General features: G+C 41.1%; 1 protein-coding gene across 1 annotated transcript in view; it reads left to right on the top strand.

Annotated features, from left to right (window-relative positions):
• TMEM70 (transmembrane protein 70) overlaps positions 1 to 12112 on the top strand; it is a 798264-nt gene that overhangs the window by 75788 nt on the left and 710364 nt on the right. The window lies entirely within an intron of this gene.

Raw genomic sequence — 12112 nt, 5'->3', positions numbered from 1 at the left:
TGGCTCTACCAACGTATATTCCAAGGCAACAGTCCCTGAGTGTACCCCCTTTAAGCCACAAAAGCAAGAGCTCATCAAATTCTAGTTGTTAAGGTGCTAACTGCAGTCAACAGACTTTAAGAAGTAGGTTTTCCTCTGATATTCCAAAGTTAGTTTTGGTGAGAACAATGAAATTTGTCTGCAAGAGTGGTAGGAATAAATATCTACTTTATCCAATGTTTCAGAAGGATGAGTTTTTCTCTGCATGCATTAGGTAGCTCTTCTTTGAGCACTTAGTTGTGGTAAACATCTTGTCAGCATTTGATCATGGAAATGCCCACAGAATGGAAGAGGTTGGGAAAAAAATGTCCACAGAATGGAAGAGGTGGAAAAAAGCGCACAGGTTAGAAAAGGTGGAAAAAAGCGCACGGATTGGAAAAGGTGGAAACATACTTCTGGGATATTCCTTTGAAAAAGCTTACTGATGAGCAAGAAAGGATTGTATTTGCCTCCTTTTCTGTACAGGAGATGACAAGGGGTGTTACGGCCTTAGAAAAAGGTAAACCTGCAGATCCTTCCAACTTGATAGACAAAATGCGTATAATCTTCCATGTTCCTGTTCTGGGCAAGCTTGTGGTAGTACTGAAACTGCACACTTAAAAGGAAGCAGCTCCCCCTATCCCCTGAAGAAATGTCTTCTTGTCACTGTTGTTTATGCATAACAATGATTTGTAATATACATAGGTTCACAAATAGTTACTAGGCACACAGTTCAAGAGAATACAGAGGAGCCAATCTCAGTTTTTTTCCCCTAAAGTACTGTCTGATGAAGTGCCTAACTCAAGGTCACACAGTAGGAAAATGGAGATTGAGGGAATCAAACCCTGTACCACAAGGAACAGCTTGTTGGCAGTTCATACCCTTAATACTCTACACTAAACAGCCAGACAAAAGCCATTTCACAAAAGGCACCTGGATTTTTGAATGATGGGTTCTCTTGATCTGCAGTCAACTGTTCTTACCACTAAGCTATACCCCCATTTCATAAATCACTGCAGACCAGTACAATTTTTCAGTGTAGACTATAAGCTCTATATGAGGTTATTAAGACAGAAGGGTAAGACCTTTTTCTTCTCCCTGATCCAAACATCAGTCCAGATACATACCTGTATGTCAAAGTAGAATGGGATTATGGGGCTGTTAGGTGTTATATCTGCCTATAAATATAAAGGAGGTCCATTGTTAGCATTAGGAGGTGATGCAGAAATGGCATTTGATCATCTTCTGTAGAGATATAGCTTCACAGTGCTCTGATGCTTCAATGTAAATAAAGTACTTGTGTCTAGAATGAAGAGGATATATGAGGTTACACCATGCTGATAAATTTAAAGCAGGAATCGCATGGAGAAAGTAAATGTTTACTGTACAATGCTAAGTCCCAGAATATGGACACTAAATGACTGAAAATCTAGACTTACATGTACTAAGCCTGAGATTGCAATAAAAGGAAAATTTGAAGGAATGGCAAAGTATAGAAATCTTGGAGTTGGTGTACATTTGTCTGTGTGTATAAGCATATATATGACAACCCGCTAATTCTTAACCCTAAAGAGACAAAAAACTCTTACTATTTCTCCCGAAGAACTTCATCTACCTTAAATCTACATATTCTGTACTGTCCCTCAGTAACACTCCCATTAATGTTGAACCTAGTACAAAACTACTAGGAGTAACAATAGATGACCAACTCAAGTTTGATCTACATGTAAACAGCTGCATCAAAAAGACACACCAAAAACTTGGCCTTCTTTATTGAAACAAAAAGTTTCTAACAAAGCAAAAATAACCTTTTCTCATGCATACCTCCTACCTAGTCTTCTATATAGCTGCCAAATTCTTACCAATCTTAACTCCACACTACTAACTAAACTAGAGTCTACTTTTACAGCAAGGTTGCCAGATTCACTGCTCAATAAACTTATAAATCGCATCGTCTTTCACTGAGATACCTAAACTGGCTGGAATTACATTACCAGCTTCTACTCTCTCAACTACAAATAATTCACTCTATACTATACCCAAAATCCTTCTGCCCTAACCTATCTTCCCTTATCTCTCAATCTTCCCCCACTAGGTCCCTACGCAGCTCTGACCTTAACCTACTACAAATGTACAAACCTAAGACTAAAATTGGCTGCAACCTCTACAGCTCCAATACTACCATATCATGGAACAAATTACCAATAGAAATCAGGTCCCTCAAACATCCATATCACCTCCAAACTCAGTGGTCCTGCCTCTGCACTCATCCTCCCTGATCTAGCCCATTATTTCATATGTAATCACCAAAGCTTCAAACCTTTTTAGCTCGTAAACCTCTTCAAAATATCACTGTTCTTCTCCATCTCTTATCTCTGTTTCTAATGTCACATATCTCATGAAACAACTGCGCACACTATGAACAATTCTCATTGTTTATTGAAAATGTTTGTATTGAATAATTTCTCTTGTGTATGCTTATTATGTTTTTATCCCCCACTATTATTTTTCTGATAAATGTACTTTATTGTATGTATACATTGTAACTCGCTGACACTGTTAACACTAAAATTGTAAAACTGGAGCTTTTCTCCCTGGGCCTCCCTGAAAAAGGGCTACTTAGCTCAGTCGGACTAACCCGGTTAACAAATGTATAATAAATACACACACAAAGTTTTGGGGAGGCTTGCCCCCTTGCAAAAAAGGAGTTTAAAGGAAAACAGTAATGTCAATATTCACTCTTCTCCTGTATTTATTTTTTTTCAATGATTCAGGACACAGCATTATGATTCCAGACATTTCTACAAGGATCTCATACAGCCTGCTTCAGAATTGTGGCACTAGAGAAAGGTGTCCTGTGTTATCATTCCAGTTGCATTAACAATGAAGCTCTTTACCCAGAAGCTAAGAAAATGCCTAAAGATATATGGTGTAACACATGGCTTGTGTAACTTGGCTACAAGAGAGAAGTACGTGGACAATAATAATGATTACTCTTACCTGCCTCTCAGATGGTAGAACAGGCCTGATTAGACAGCTAACAAAGAAGCATGAAGCGATCTCTTACTTTAAACTGAACTACTGCAAGAAACAAGTATTGTGAGTATTCTGTACCAGTAGACTAGAGCAGGAAATCCATGTTTATTTAGGTTGGTAACTTTGAGGCAAGTCATTCAACTGCGCAGCTGCTATTTCTGTAATTACTGTAAATGGAAATAAATACTATTGAAAACCATTTTCAGCAATCGCTGTGCTTGCCCTATTTTCCACAGTGGTGCAACTGTGCAGTTAGTATATATATATATTTTTTTTTTTGGTGGGGAGATGGTTATCACTGAATGCAGTTTTCAGTGATATGAATTCAGAGTAATGGCATTAGTTGAAATTACTATCTATAAGTCAACATAAATCCCGTCTAAGAAATGGCAAGCTGAGTGGGAAGCAGGACTAGGACCAGTTGGAGGAGCACTTGCAAAGTCGTCAAATTAATGGTAGTCAAACGTCCAAATGTTAGCTATGCTAAAATGTTTCTGACACCTATAATGTCATATACACTACATATTTTTCATCCTACTTCAGGGATAGTCAAAAAATGGAGGCGGTCTGTGGCTTGCTGTCTTTGGCCCCCTTGAAACCCAGGCTACAGAGTTTAAAAGTACATCTTACCGCACAAGTAAAGGGGTATATAGTATACTTACACATTTAGTTGTCTGCTTGCATCAAAGTACATACACCAAGTGAAAGATTATGTAACACACACGGTTGTGTGAAAGGTTGTAAAATTATGTTGGTAATCAAAATGCCAGTGATGGGGGACTTATTATATTGTTTAAACGCAGCTCTAAACACAAAGGCTCAGTAAGGGATTAGCCATGCATGAAGATAACATTACAACAAATATTGGGTACAAATAAAAAGTGCAATTAGAAGCAGCAAAACGGTCACTACTGAAAGGTTTACCTAAGCTCATGAAATGAGAAGAGCACATTGAATATAGCAAACTCTAAACATGGGTGTTGTGAGATTTAAACATAGGGATTCACTCGATCTAAATAAAATACAGGGCTACTTTAGATGTTGGAGACTGGTTGGCCTTAAAATGTATGTCATTATGGGTGACAAAGTAATGGGCCAACTGTACTAAGAAAGGGGAAGATACAGGATCACTATGGGCCCCTAAAACCAAATCCGGATGGAGGTACAACTGAGGGGCTTGCTAGATGGCTGTGACCATAGTCCCCAAACATTTTAGGACAAGGTGAATCACCACAGAGAATGTGATTTTTTTTTTTTAAACTTGGGCATCAGCCGCTCTGGGCCCTATCTGCAGGTACTTCCTCTTTACATCTCAGATTATTCGCAGTAGTAATCAAAACCTACAGCATAAAGTTTCTCCTCTGGATTCCTTCACAGAAAGATGTCCAGGTCTTCTTAGAACGGTCCACAGAAATTCTTCCTTGCTTCAGAAACACGCTCAGATCTCATGTTCCAAACAGCCATTCTTCCTCTATGGCAGACCAACCTCTCTGGTTTGGTGGGCCTACAACCCTTTCTTTTAAAGCAAAAAATAAGTCACAAGCTTGTTAGTAAGAAATGACACTAGGCAAGTCTTTTCATTAGGGCTTGTGCATTTTTATAATGTTGCAGGGCATTACTTACAACAGCAGAAAATCACTGCCATTCTTATTAAAAGGCAGAGTCATCTAGACCAGTGTGTCACTGAAGTACCATCTATTCAAAACTTCTGTGTCACTGCTAAACAGAGGCACAGTAAACTAACTTCGAAAAAGGGCATAGTAAAACATTTAAAATGGGTGGCGAAAGCCAGACACACTCTGGCTAGGCTTACAAATGCCCTAGGGCAGATAGCCTAGTATGAACCTATGAAAACTAGGTATTGTGAACTGGAAGCTGTGATGTCCTACTTGCATGAGTACTTCACACTTGAAGGACAAATGGGCAACAATGAACCTGTTAAATTAGTAAGTGAATGTTTGTGTCTCCTCTTGACCATGTTTTTTCTCACCAGTCAGACTGATGCACTGATTTTACTGCCTATATGCTTGAACACTTAAGTAAGTGGAAGTATGCACTCTGGATACAAGATTTGCATATTATACTGCTCTCTGTTGCTTTTTATTTTACCTAGTGTATACTCACAAGTGGGATAATGCTGTTACGTGTACTGGGTTTGACAATGAACTAGGAAAGGCAACTGGAGAATATTAATATCTTGTGACATGCTAAAGATTTGTGAATGTTTTCAGTCTCTGTCAACTTCCACAAGGCACATAAGATGCAGTAAAGTGAAGTCTGAACTGCATATTTTGATGTACAGACACTTGCCACATTTATACTTCAATGATGCACTATGGAAGCTGTTAGACATGTATTTGTGTACTCAATGATTTTTAAATTTTATATATTAAAAATTACTCACTGATATGTAGAGATGAATTTGTATCACTTTATCAAATTTCAGAAACTTGAAATTCATATGTTCTGAGTTTCCGAAAACTTGAATACATTAAAAAAAAAAATCTACGTTCTTCCAGGGGTCACCCTTTTCCCCACTGTACAGCAGTCTCAGAATCGGAATGTATGATTTGCAGGGGCTGTGGGGGAGGAAGGAACTTGCCCCTCTGCAAATGGGTGGATTTTTTCCCTTTTTTTTACATTCAAGTTTTTGAAAACTTGAAGATATGGTCTCGACCATATGAGTTTCAAGTTTTCTTAACTGAATAATATGACAAACCCGTAGAGATATTTGTGCGCTACTATACATTCATGTAGAGGTACTGTTTTAAAAGTCTGTTGTATGATACAGAAATATCCTGTACTGCAGTGTCGGAGAACAAGTTTCATGACATGAGCCATGAATAAATTTACATTCCTACAATACAACATATTTCATATTATCATACAAACTGGACACACAATTTTAAACATTATACCATAATAGTATATTCTACTTCTTCTGACAGACATGCATATTTGAGAGGACCTTGTCTGCTTATCCCAAGAGCTACTGACAGTCCAGGTGCCTTACCATGAAGATGTTAAAAGAACACCTTGATGAAGTAAAATAATGGCCAACAACATTTACCACTCTTAATTCATTCCTTACACTTAGGCAGCCTAATACTGTTCTACTGTCTTCCAGTAAAGTCTATAGCATGGATATTCAGAAACTACCTGTAGGCCATCGTAACTTCTGGCCATCACACTGTCTGGAAACTCAAATCCTAACTTCCTCTCCCACATCTGTATTGAAATGGTAAGTAGCTCTGGGAGTTTCTGCTAAGCACTACACCAAGTAAACTATCTAGCTGGCAAATCACTGCCACAGAATATGAATGTGGTTTTATCACTGCGATGCCATATGTGGTTTTTAAGGACGGACTTAATGCCCTAAAAAGAACCTGCAACTAATAAGTAATCACCATTACTACAGTGTGCCCCACACCCTAAAACTCCTTAAAGTTCCTAAAATCACCTTGACACGGGCCAAGCCTGAAGATAATGCCAGTCCAGAGGATGATGCCCGGAGTCCACTCACCAAGATCAATAAATCTAGGCACTACCTAACTGAACCAGTGATGAGCCCCAAATTCATCCCAACAGTCAAAATCCCTCAAAGTTTGTCATCCATTTCAATAATCTTCCCAGTACCTGCCTCACAATTACTAAGATCTACAATATTTCATCTGTATACCTTTTGTATCCTCTGCCCATTTGAAGATGATCTTTAATTATCTTAAAGACCAGACTTCTACAGAAATGTATGGATTAGGTCAGCCTTCTTCATTTCATTTTAGGTCTCTATCTTACCTCCAGAACTGAGAATATATAATCTTAGTGTACGCTATTTTTTTTTTATAAATAATTTGATAAGTGTGAAGCATTTTTCTTGTTTTCCCGTCCAAGTGATCCAGTACCTTTTTTGGGCCAGTCAACCACCCCAAAATTGTAAGTTAGAACAGGAATAGCAAATTGATTTATAGCCTGGACTATGTTCCTAGATGTCAGGGCTGTTTTTAGTATTAATTTCAATCTTCTAAAATATTCCTTACTAAGTTTTATTCGCATTTGTTCATGTTTTATTGTCGATCCTTCATCAATTCTCAAATAATTGTACACTTCCTCCTGCTCAGTTTCCTTTCTATCACATTCCTGTCCAAGACTGATATTTATTTTGTACTGCAGCTTTCCTGCTTTAAAAGCTGCTTTTGCACATGTATCAAGACCAAATTATTTCTTTTATCTTCTGAGAAAGTAATGACCACTTGCAGTTGTGCATTCAGTTTCTCATCTGATGAATTATACAGTTTTAAATCCTCCACAAAAAATGAGAAGTCTTTACACTTCGTTGTTTTGTGGGAGCCAAGTTGTAACAGTGACTTAATCTCTTAGGTAGGCATCTTAATGGGTTAAGAGCAAGACAAAAGAGCAGTGGTGACAGAGTCACCCTGAAGTATCCCCCTTTGAATTTTTATTCCTGGAATAATAATTTGTCCTTTATCATGGCTTAGCTGGAGAGTGGTTTGCCAGTGTTTCACGATCACTGTAATGAAATGTAATTGATCAAATGTAGGGTGTATCTTGCACATCTGTAAGCACTCCTTTATCTGTGAATGTGGGATGCTGTCAAATACTGATGTTCTTCGTGTTTCACTGTTGCAGTCATAACTGTAGGGTGCTCCTGCCGGCAGGCAGCCCGAGGTCGGCCAGAATCCCAAAGTCTGGGTCCGGCGTCTGCTGTATAAGCTAGTATCCTGACGTCAGTACGCCTTGGTACATAGCCCTCAGCCGACGCCATCTTCTCCAGTCTTTCTTGCCGTGCGGTGGAAAGCAGCTCGCAAAACGTTGGTTGGCGATTTTCGAACAGCGTATTTGGTTGTTGTCGGTCCGAAGTTGTTACTTCTCTTCTCAAAGCTAAGTACCCCGTTGGGGAATCTTTTTCTTGTTCCTCCGATGTCAGAAAGTTAATTGTATAGCGTGTGGGAAACAAATACCTCATAAAGATTTCCACTCTTACTGTCTACCTTGCTTAGGCCCTGACCACGGCGTTTCTTGTTGTCGGTTCTGTGCCAGGTTCAACTCTCGTACTATCAAGCGCAGGTACGATTGGGCTTTAAATTATTTTGGCAGACGCTTCAATTATAGAATGTCGTCGGACACTACCGGAGTTCAAAAGAAGCGCAAAGACAAAGACAGGCCTCCGAGGTCCAAACAGGACTCGTTGCAGCTGGAGCCAGCGTCCGGTTCGGCTGTCGTCAGTGAGGCGCTTTTGCAGCCCCTGTCGTCCGCCACTTCTGAACCGATGGCGATCACGGACTCCCATGGGGAGCCATCAAGGCCCACTATTTTAACTGCTGCAGGACCTTCGGACGTCGCTCCTTCAGATGGGTCCGGAACCGCTGTGCAGGTACCGGCTTCTGAGGGGTTTTCAGGCCTACTCACATCACTATTTCAAAGGCAAAGACAAAGACTCCTACTAAGTCTAAAGTTCCAGCTCAAGCTGCTTCTGAATCCACTCCCAAGACACAAAACAATTATTGAGGATGGCTGAAGATTTGCTTACAATGATTAGGGGTTCTCACCCCCCTCCTGAGAAAAGGCCTCGACAGGATATTACTCTGGATTCCTCTGACCAGGCTTCTGTATCTTCTGTTTCTTCCTCTGATCAGGACTATTCCTTTCCCCCTTATGAGGATTCGGATGCTGAGGATTCTTTGCCCTCGGCCTCTCCGCCTGAGGATTTTTCTTTTGGGGAAACCTTGCATGAGATGAGGGAACATTTTCATTGGGAAGGACAGGAATATTCTGCTTCCAAAAAGAGGCTTAGAGAATTTCTTCTTCTTCCTCAGCATAGGCCTTTAGCTATCCCTCCTGTCTTGGACATTGTAGATGATGCTTTTTCTGAGGCTAATTTGAATCCTGATTCCATGCCTCCTGCTCCTAAGCCTGATAGATTTTATAGGGTTCCTGACTCTCATTTATTTTTATTTAAAAACCCTTCTGCAGATCCTGAAACTATTTCTCAGGGCTTGAAGTCTGCTAAGGTTGCTACTTCTAAAAATCCTATTCCCTCTGAGAAGGATTCTCGTGCTTTAGACAGGTGGGGAAAAAAGGTATATACTTCTGCTACCCTGTCTGTAAGGGCTTTAAATTGCCAGTTTCATATGTTTAAATATCAGCAATTTCTTTTGTCTGTTTTAAAGCAAAAGCTTGCTTCCCTTCCTGCTTGTGCAGAGGATAAGGAACTTCAGGATGTTTTGCATGCTACTGAACAGGTTAACAAGCATAGCTTACATTGTGGTTTTGATGCTTTGGATGCTTCCTGCAGGGCTGCTGCCTCTGCTACTGTGATTAGGAGACATGCCTGGCTTCGTGAACAAAGTTTACCTGAACAGGTTAAGGCTAAGTTATTAGATGCCCCTGTTCAACAAGATGTTCTTTTTGGTTCTAAGGCTGAGGAAGTTATTAAAAAGATGGAAGAAAAGGCAAAGTCCATGCAGACTGTAAAAGATTTCATGCAAGTTCAGCCTCCTAGATTTTCCAGGAATTGGCCCTCTAAAAATTGGTCCTTTCCCACGTCTGACAGGCCTCAAAGGGGAAGATATAGATGCTCCAGAGGTCGTGGTCAAGGCCAGACCTCTTACAGATCTAGACAATGGACTGCTTCTTCACCTAGAAGGGGAGAAGACAGATCCCAATCTCAAAGAAAGCAAACTCAATGACTCTCTCGGTTGGGCTTCAGGACCCCTTTACCTGGACGCCCCTCGGAGGAAAACTGTCTCTTTTTTACAGAAATTGGACTCATATTACCCAGGACAGATGGGTATTGGACGTGATTTTAAAAGGTTACAAGTTCCACTTTCACACTTTGCCAAGGACTCACGGTTGGCCAGATCTGCCAAAACTTCAATGGTCAGAGGCCTTAACTCAAGTGGATGCTCTTCTGGCCATGAGAGCCATAGAGCCTGTTCCACTCTCGGAAATGGGAAAAGGGTTTTATTCAAGGCTGTTTCTGGTTCCCAGAAAACAAAACTCATGGAGACCTATTCTGGACCTTTCTGTGTTAAACACCTTTTGGAAATTCCAAAGTTCAAGATGCTTACTCTGCAACAGCTAATTCCAATGCTCTCTCAGGACGCCTGGATGGTGACATTGGACTTAAAGGAAGCCTATTTGCATATCCCTATCAGACAAGAACGCAGGAAATTCCTCAGGTTCAAGGCAGGTTCGAGGCACTTTCAATTCTCTGTTCTGCCCTTTGGTTTATCTACTGCCCAGAGTCTTCACCAAGTGCCTGGCACCAGTAGTGGCTTACTGCAGACTTCAGGGGATCCAGATTTACCCCTATTTGGACGACTGCCTTATTCAGGCAGATAGCAAAGATCTTCTGCTTCAACATCTGGACTTTGTTCAACGTCTTCTCCTACTACTGGGATTCTCAGTGAACATAAAAAAGTCACATTTGATCCCTTCTCAACAGATGGTATTCTTGGGAGCCCTCTTAAATAGAACCTTACAAAGGGCCTACCTCACTCCAGAAAAACAAACTCAGCTGGCTTCTACTTTCAACACCTTGGCAACTCTATCTCAGCTCACTGCAAGGAAATTCCTGCAGGCTCTGGGCTACATGGCTTCCTGCATTCTGTTGATTCCAAACGCAAGGCTTCACATGAGAAAGCTTCAATGGTATCTGAAAAGTGTATGGTCACAGCATTACCACGATCTGGATATTCTGATTCCTCTGATCCCCTGCCTCCAGAAGGAGTTCCTCTGGTGGTCCAGGGCATGCACTTTAAATGAAGGAAAACCTTTTCGTCTCCCTCAACCTACTCAAATCCTAACCATGGACGCCTCGGATTATGCTTGGGAGCACACTTTCTAGACAATTGCCAGCAGGAACCTGGACAAAGGACCATCTTCACTGGCACATCAATCTGAAGGAAATGTTGGCAGTTCAAAATGCCCTTTAGCCTTCAAAACCTTTTACAACCAGGGCCTCTGCTAATTAGACACACAACACCACGGTCATGTGGTACATCAACAAGCAGGGGTTCTCATTCATACCCCTTTGCAGACTAGCTATGGGTTTATGGGACACAGCTCTAAATTTGAATCTGCATCTCCAGGCTCAATTCATTCCAGGGAAACAGAATCTCTTAGCAGACAGCCTGAGCAGAAACATTTCAGATCCTCACGAATGGATGCTAGACACCAACTTGTTCAACAGGATTACTGCAGTTTGGGGATGTCCCCAGATAGATCTGTTTGCATCCCATCTCAATCATCAGCTGCCTCGCTTTTGCACCAGGTCCTTCCACAAAACAGCATGGAGAGTGGATGCCCTGTCCTTCAGCTGGAGAAGCCTTTCAGCATATGCCTTCCCTCCTCTTCCTCTACTGCCTCGGGTACTACTGAAGATAAAGCAGGACAAGCCCAAGTTCCTCATCTTGATTGCTCCAAATTGGCCTCGACAGTTTTGGTGTCCAACCTTAAAGATCCTGTTCTCGGGGCCTCCTTGGATTCTTCCACTGAACCCTTCGCTTCTGTCCCAGCATCAGGGTCAGTTACTACATTCCAATCTCAAGACCCTTTGCTTGGCAGCTTGGCTCTTCAAAGGAATTTGATTTCCTCTAGTCTTCCCAAACAAGTTTTGGATGTTCTTTTGGAAGCTAGACGGCCTAGCACTAGGAAATCCTATGCCTCTAAATGGAAGAGGTTTTCTATTTGGATGCAGGACCGAGGCTCTGATCCTCAGGTTCCTGATCTCTCCTCTATTTTGCTTTACCTTTCGGAACTTTTATCTAAAGGACTTTCCTTTTCTTCCATTAGGATTCATGCTTCTGCTATCGCTGGACAGTTCAGTTCTGATCCTCCTGTTTTTTCACATCCTTTGGTGAAGCAGTTCGTGAGAGGGGCTAAAAATTTGCTCCAAGGACCCCTCCTGTCCCTGCCTGGGATCTTAATTATGTTTTAGAAAAACTTACTTTGCCTCCTTTTGAGCCTGCTGCATCTTCAGATATTAAGTTTCTATCCTGGAAGACTGTTCTTTTGTTAGCATTGACCTCTGCCAGAA

This window comes from Protopterus annectens, chromosome 3.part1 (assembly GCF_019279795.1).
Source record: "Protopterus annectens isolate FY-2018-M chromosome 3.part1, PAN1.0, whole genome shotgun sequence".
Lineage (NCBI taxonomy): Eukaryota > Metazoa > Chordata > Ceratodontiformes > Protopteridae > Protopterus > Protopterus annectens.
Note: the sequence above shows the minus strand (reverse complement) of the source record. Positions and strands in the feature narration are given on the sequence as shown.